The sequence below is a fragment of the Lactuca sativa genome, chromosome 4, assembly GCF_002870075.4.
Source record: "Lactuca sativa cultivar Salinas chromosome 4, Lsat_Salinas_v11, whole genome shotgun sequence".
NCBI classification, from domain to species: Eukaryota; Viridiplantae; Streptophyta; class Magnoliopsida; order Asterales; family Asteraceae; genus Lactuca; species Lactuca sativa.
In genome coordinates, this window is record NC_056626.2 from 363,556,129 (window position 1) to 363,564,316 (window position 8,188).

Sequence of the window (8,188 nt, forward strand, 5' to 3'; positions counted from 1 at the left end):
CGTTCATATACTTTTACATGATTACGCTTACATAAGTACATATACATGAATACGTTGACAAAATTGTGATCCACTGTATCGGAGCATGCCTTAAATGTCATGGCCCGAGGTGTAGCCAGAATTCTCTCGGAGGGAGAGCGTGAGTTTGCGTATAGATCTATACTGGATTGACTATCCTACACCTTGCTGCTAGCGACAGCCGGACTTGCAGGTATGCGGGTGCCAAACGTCATTCCGTTATTACGACCATTCGTATGTCGTTGTTACCAGTCGATAGTATGGTGCAATTAATCACATGATGTCTTAATATAAATCCGGTTTAAGGTAGTTAGTACAACAGTAGTTCTTATAGAGCTACGTTTTAATACTACATTAATTTTCCCTGTACATATATTTAGTGATCCCTTCACTTAAACTATAAATGTAAAAACTATATTTTGTTAATAATAGTTACACTTGGGAAAATTACACACTCTTACAAGAAACGAACATATAGAACAATTAAGTCTTGGTAGAAGACTACATTGAGAACAATTAAGTCTTGGTAGACGACATCTTTATATAAAGTAGGAACCATAGGGATTTCTAGGTTTTTCAAACGTTTACAGTTGTTTTACAAACATCTTCATACTTATAGTTCATATACAAATACTTACTTACAAATTCTTACATACAAATACTTACATACAAATTAAGTCACTAAAATACTTATGATCTCACCAGCTTCAAAGCTGATACTCGCTTTCAAAATTACTTGTATCCTCAGGTCATGATGGACAGGTACCGATGCAAGGAGAAAGGAAGATCGAGCTTGTTCAAGACTCATCTTTCATTTTGATTTATGCTTTAGTGTTTATCAAAATTTGACAGAACACATGTATAATAATTATATTATTAATGAAATGGATGATGTTGTTGCTTGTTTACTACTTTTCAATGTTGTGATACTGTACATGACGTCCTCCGCCCTAGAACGTTTCCGCCATTCTTGGTTTTGGGGTGTGACACTTTAAATCAAATCAACTTCATGAACCAAAAAGGGATCAAAACAACCCAGATCTAAGAGAATTACTCAAAGAGTATAGACTTGGATCCTAACCAGTGGTCCAGAAGGTGATAACAAAGATGATAAGGTGTTACTTGCTTGATCCTTGCTCAAATTCTTCCTCGCTTCCTTTCAAAAGCACCAAAACCACCCAAATGAGTCAAAACCACCAAAAGGGAAAGGATTAGGGTTTTTATGAGGTTGAGAGGGATAGAGGCTGAGAAATGAACCCTAGAATCGACTTAAAGGGGATTAAATATGAAAGGAACCCTAAAAGAGTCATGGGCTTGGGCCTGATCAGCTATCATGTTGTTGCCTTCCTTGGCCACGACGTAGTGTTCTAAGAATATCTCATGACTAAATAACCATTGCCAAGTTATGGTCTTCGTCAGCCACATCATGCACAAATTTTCCTTCAAAACTCCATCTTAGGTCCTTGCTACAAATAAGTTTAACCAATCTGGACATAGCTATTACACCCCCATAGGTACATATTGTTATATTTCCTGCCGTTTTGGTATTAAAAGTTCAGGGGAAACAGAAGAGAGGCTAGTGAATCGAATGTTCAAGGAAAAATAGAGGGAAATCATGGAGGTATAACGAGATGATGGTTATGTCTAAGAGAGTTGAAAATCCCCTCAAGGATGTTCAAGGAGCCTTCGACTTTTTCGATGAATACAATAAGAAACTTAACCACTCTAAATGCCACTTTGGAATGCCGGCATAAAATTTTCATGGATATATGGTCCCCATGTCACACCCCAAAACCGGAACGACAGAAATGTTTTGGGGTGGAGGACGTCATGTCAAGTATCAGAACATATGCAGTATAGTAATCAAAGTACAACAATCATTGCATTAATAGTAATAATTTACATAGGTTACATTTAACATTAATATCAAAGCAAATACAGAGAATAACATAGAGTGCAGCTCGGTACAAGGCTATCTTCGCAAAAGCTCCCGGAGTGTACCTGTTTTTCGATGACCTGAGAATACAAGTTATTTTGAAAGAGAGTATCAGCATTTTTAAATGCTCGTGAGTTCATAAGTATTTAATGACATTAGTATAAATACATGTTTTTCTTCAAAATAAACTCAGAAAAGGTGGTGATTTAGAATCTACTGATTGTTAGAATTCTTTACAGAAAATCCTATATTTTCTAATAAAAGTAGTCTTCTACCAAGACCCAATCGTTCTACGTTTAAACCAAGGGGTATCTCTATCCAAAGCAGTCTTCTACTAAGACCCGACGGTTTTATGTTTTAAGGAGTAATTTCCCCAGAAATACTATCATTATCAAAATATAGTTTTTACTTTAAAGGAGTTATGAGAAAAATCACAAGTAGAAACAATAGGGGAAAATAATATTATACCTCAGCAGTAATATTGCTGGCTAAAGTAAATAAAACATAGGCTCCAGGAGGGTATTGAATGAACGATACACCTGGCTCAGTCTAAAGGGAGTAAAACATAGACTCCAGGAGGGTATCGAATGAACGATACGCCTGGCTCAGTCTAAAAGGGAATAAAAGGGTTGAATGTGAGCTCGTATGTAACCATGCTGATTGACGATCGAATCCTTGATGACCCTCCAAGTTCCGCGTAGAGTTAGTAATATTATGTCACCCATAAAAGCATTTTAAAAACATTTAAAAGGTTGATTCAGGGGTATGAACTCAGTTGACTTGGGTGATTCGGATGAACGGACGGTATAGAATGCTATGTGTCAATTGGGGAGTTGAACACACACTCAGATCCTATTTAACTAGCAATGGTGCATTTAAGTATCTAATTAGTCATTTAATAACTAATTAAGCAAGTAAGGATGTCCTAATACCTGAAAACACTTTGCAACAAGTGCTAGGAGTACCAAGGGTTACATATGAAGAGTGTATGGACTCACATTGGAGTTTACTCTTCAAATGATGGTCGTAACCCCCATGAGTTTACGGCCGTAAACTCATGGTAGTGGTGCCATGGGGTGTTTAAAGGTCTTATCTCACTCAAGGAATTATGCTAGACTTGAATCAAGGGCTATGGAAGTGACTAGGACTCAAAATGGACACTTTATGGAGTTTACGGTCCTTGGACCATTCCCTTGGGTGTTTACGGTCGTAAACACATGGGTTTACGGCCGTAAACCCATGTTTTTTCATTTCTCTTTTGTTTTGGTGGTTCTAGGTTAAGCATGCAAAGTTCTAGTCCCATATACAAGCCATAAAAGGTGTTAAGGGCATCAAAACACCCTTTGGGAGGTGTTTACGGTTTTGGGAGGTCCCCAAACTGTTAACTCATGTTCTTGAGGGATTTTTGGCGTTTTCAAGTGCTAAACTTATCAAGGAAAGGATCTATGCTAGTTGTCAAGGCTTAGAATGAACTAGGGCACACTTTGACACCCATTTTAGAGTTTACGGTCCAAGAACACCTTGGGCCGTAAACACCTTGTTCTTGGTGTTTCTTGGGTGATTTCTTGATATAAGGAAGTGTAACAAGCCTTAAAACACTCTAGGATAGAAGTACTTATGTTTGGGACAAAAACTTGAAGATCCTTGAGAGAGAAATCAGGTTTTCTCTAGCTTGAAATGGAAGAAAATGAGGGAAAATGGCTAAGTGCCATATATATAGTCATTGGGGTTTACGGTCTAAACTCCGAGTTTTCTCCCATAAACTCCAAAATTTTGGAGGTTCGCAACTTACATTAAACACGACAACTCTAAATTTGAACTTCCTTATTTTTGGTTCACTAGACGAATATTATTTAAAATACTCCAACGGGATTAAATCCAGCCAAAAATGTTTTGAAATAAATTTGGCTAATATTTTGGATTGCTTAATTGCGGAGTTTATACAATTAAAAATTTTGGGTTGTCACATCATCCCCCCGTTAGAGGGAATTTCTTACCGAAATTAGAGTTTAGGCAAGGAAGTAGGCATGAACAATCGAGTAAAGAGATAAGGGTACTTCCTATTCGGTTGGCTCTCACGCTCCCAAGTGAACTCCAGTCTTCGCTTGGCGTTCCAGCGAACCTTCACTTAACGGGATGCGGATTCGTTACGCTCGCTTGATCTCTCGGTTCAAGATTTCCTACAGGTTCTTCTACGCAAAGTTGGGTTCCCATTGATTTCGATCTTGACGAGTGGGATTTCGAGTGTCATGTTGGACAAGTACTTTTTCAAGTCTAAGACGTGGATCGATTTGGGTGGAATTTATGGAATTCCAAAAGTAGTCGAGATTTGACGGAAACTAGACCGATTCTTGCAAGGAATCTCGGATGGTCCTAAGGTCTTTGGAGAGGTATAGCTTTTCAGTACTTAGAACATGAAGTACTTCCATGGTGAGATCATTGCTGGCATGATCACCATTTTGAAGTTCCAAGAGTTATGTTTTACTGAGGGCGTAGTTCCCGGGTTGGTTCTTAGAAGGCTCATGTCGTCTTCGGATTCGTATTCCCTACTGATTGGCTTTCGGAGGTTTTCTGGATCATCAGATGTATTGGCTACGCACTGGTATCTATTGGTTACGGGACATCTATCTCGATTTAGTGCAAAAATGGACCTGCACTTTTGACTCTCGAGGTGTTTCTAACGGAAACTCTCAAAGTTGGTGGGATAGGGTTTTACTAGTCGATGTTTAGAAGGTTTTAATTATCATTATCGTCTAACAGATGCTTTCACAGTATGATTCCTAACTAGAAATAATCATTCTCTTACTTTCTTCATTGTTTCATGGATATCAGTCTCTAATCAGGGCTAACTTAGCCCTTAGAGATTTTATGAAGTATTGGACTATTTCATGAGGTGGTTCTACCGTTTCTTTATAGATAGTATTCTTTTGAACACCTAATAGCCGCAACGAATCTCTAAGACATTCCCACATAAGGTGTCGGGACTCTGTCCAGTTCGTAGGAAGCGCGTGCTCTCGTATAACCCATCGACTAGCACCTAGACCGGTGTCGACTCTAAAATCTCCTTACGACCTGGGTTATATAGTTTTACACAACTTATCGCTTACTTTCCTCAAGTATTCTTGGTCACAAAGGTTATCCTATGGTTCTTGGCATTCTAGTATTCACTTCGGTGAATGCGGTCGATCGTCTAAAGGGTGATGGTGACTTCTCTCACATGAGATGGTGGTGTGTCCTAGGCACTACTTGTCTGTAACGGGATGGACGAAGTGCTTGAGTAGTGCGATTATCCTTTATAACTACTCTTCCAGTGTTTCTGATTTTTCTCGATCTAGATTTAAATCTAGAGAGTGTAGGGTTCCGTTACTCGGGACTTATAATTTCCTCATTCATTCTCCTCAGAGTTTAACCTATTACAGCTCCCGGGTTTCCGGCATCTCTGCTGAGATGCTTAATTCGTGAGGCTAGGCGCGAATGGATGGTCGTAGTCAATGTCCTTCACTCTTACGACTTGAGTTACTTTCGTAACTGAGGGTGGCAGCTACTATGTTGGCTCAACTGGGATGACCCAATTTCGAATTTGTGGTCATTTTAGTAGCTCAACCCGCAGTGGTTCTCTTGATTGCCGCTCCTTTTCTATGGGATAGGATGAAGGGTCTTATTATAAGGTTCTTGGTAATCTTGATACTCAGCTTAATCAGTAATACTCGGTGTATGAAAGTCGTATATAATTGAGACTGACGGGGTGTTCAGATGTGTGGCTCCACCACAGACCCACAATAAAACAGGGAACAGGGGGTAGGGAGGAAGCACACATCTTAAATCTTATTGATCTATTGACTTGAAATCAACCATAGGAAAAAGGAGGGATTTGAAGCTAAACGAGAGTATCTTTTATTCTTGGTTTTAAACTGACTTTCTAGTTGTTTACTTTAGTAATTAGTTTGTTATTTAAATTTAAGTTTTTCTAAACTTGTAAAATCAGATAAAACCCCCATTTTAGTTGTTTTTCTTAGTTTAGCTTTTAGTAGTTATTTTATAATTCGACTAGGTACATTGCCTAGGTGCATTCTAGCTAGTTAAGTTCGTTAGGTTATAAATTCAAAATTAGTTAATTATACTTTGTGTACATCAAGTTTTTGGCGCCGTTGCCGGGGAACGACTTATTTGATTTTTAGTTTAATTAATTTTAGTTATTCGATCTTTTTGTGGGTTAAAAACCGCAAAAAGTTATTTTTTAGCATTTATTTAATTTTATTTTTTCGTCTGAACATCAACCACGTCGTGGAAACCTTTTCCACGTCGTGGTCCCGTTCTATTTTTTTGGTCGTTTAATGCGTTTTTTTAGTATTGTTTTAGCAGAAAAATGGGGGATATAGCAACCATGACAATGGAAGAGTACAAGCGACATATTAAGAACGAAAATAGATGGGGTATTGATCCACCCAAAATCCCAACCACGACAAAGTTTGAAGTTGCATGGCACATTCTTAGCATGCTAAAAGATCTAACTTTTTATGGGAAGGAGCACGAGGACGCCTATGAGCATATAGAAGAGGTGGTGGAGATTTCTCATTATTTTAATGCACCAAATCTAAGTGAAGATGCAGTGATGCTTCAACTTTTACCGGTCACGTTGAAGGGTGAAGCTAAGGAATGGTTAAAATCACTTCCCTTTGGAGCAATCATAACATGGGCTGATTTTTAGACCCAGTTCATAAGCCAATTTAACCCTCCTTCAAAAGTGGCAAAGCTTAAGAGAAATATCCAAAATTTTCAACAATTAGAAGGGGAGTCGTTATACAAAGCTTGGGAACATTACAAGAGATTGTTATGACATTGCTCTCAACATGACTTCAATGTGCAACAATAAATCTCGATATTTTATGATGGAGTCAATGTGTGCACTCGTCACCTTCTAGACTTGTAAGGGCCTATGACAAAGAAGAATCTGACAACAAATAAAGCTTTGATTTAAGAATTTGCTAAGCATTCAAGAGAGTATCATAACTCCAAAGAGGATTTCACTAGAGGGAATTCAAGTAAAGATGGAGGTCAAGATACTATCAGCACAGTAATTGCAAAGCTTGATGGAATGGAAGAAAAGATCACAAAAATTGGTGGATCAATTCATGATAGATGCGAAGCTTGCAGGGGACCCCATTCTACTAAGGATTGTGAGGTGGAGTACAAGAGAGAACGAGATGTGAAAGAATTTCAAGAACTTAAGGATGATCTCTACCAAATTGAGTAAGTCCATTTAGAGAAAAAGTATGCTCTCGATTCGATGCTATTCAGATTCATGGAAGCTAGCGAAAAAAAGACATGATGCAACACTTACAGTTCAACAAGAATCTATTTTGAGCATCCAAACACAAGTTGGGCAATTAACAAAACTTTTACAAGAAAAGCTATCATATTTATTTTCAAGAAAAGTCGAGTCAATCTGTACGGATCAAGTCATGGCTATTGATACAGAAGAAGAAGATGAATTCGTGCAAATGAAGGAACTTGAAGGGGAGTATAATCAGTCACTCGAAGTAAGAAAGAAAGAAGAAGAAGAGTATCATGAAGCTGCCCAGTCAACATGAAATGGAGACAATAGTGCCACGTCGTGGGCAATAAAAGAATACCATGATTCTTCTGTTGTTGATCCATATCGACCACCTCTTCCTTTCCCATCCCGTCCCAATGAAAATTTGGTGAAACAAGAAAACATGAAGTTCCTTAAGCATGATGAATTTTAAAAATGAAGGAAGAAGAGTAGGAGAAATGGGAGGAGCCTTTACCAAAAGAGCAATTGGAAAAAGAAGTGAATTATTCAAAACCTCCAATGTCAGCGACAATGATGTTTAAGGTGTTTGCTTTTACAAGACCACTAGATCAAGTCACACAGCTGATTAAAGAAAAAGAAGAAGAGAGTGATGAATCTCATTTTGACAAGAAAAACCCGGAAAGAGACAAGACAAAAGCTAAAGACATGGGAATGAGGAAAGAACCCAAGCAGAAACATAAAGAAGATGTCAACCCAAGAATGCAAGAATGTTCAAGAAAGGCATTCAATAGAAGGGTTTCTTACAAATGAGTAAGGTTCAAGATGATGGATAATGGGGAGGTTACACTTCCACCCAATGCAACGTAGAGTGGGAAGGAGTCCGACTCATGACTCTTCAAAAAGAAGAGCTTCTCAGGAGGCAACCCGATTTTTATGAGTTTGCATTTTCATTTCCTTTT

General features: G+C 38.3%; 1 non-coding gene across 1 annotated transcript; it reads right to left on the reverse strand.

The window, feature by feature from the left end:
* Positions 1-6,704: 6,704 nt before the first annotated feature.
* On the reverse strand, positions 6,705-6,811 carry LOC111896679 (small nucleolar RNA R71). The gene has a single exon (XR_002852000.1). It is a non-coding gene; the product is annotated as a small nucleolar RNA R71 (small nucleolar RNA).
* Between the last annotated feature and the right edge of the window lie 1,377 nt (positions 6,812-8,188).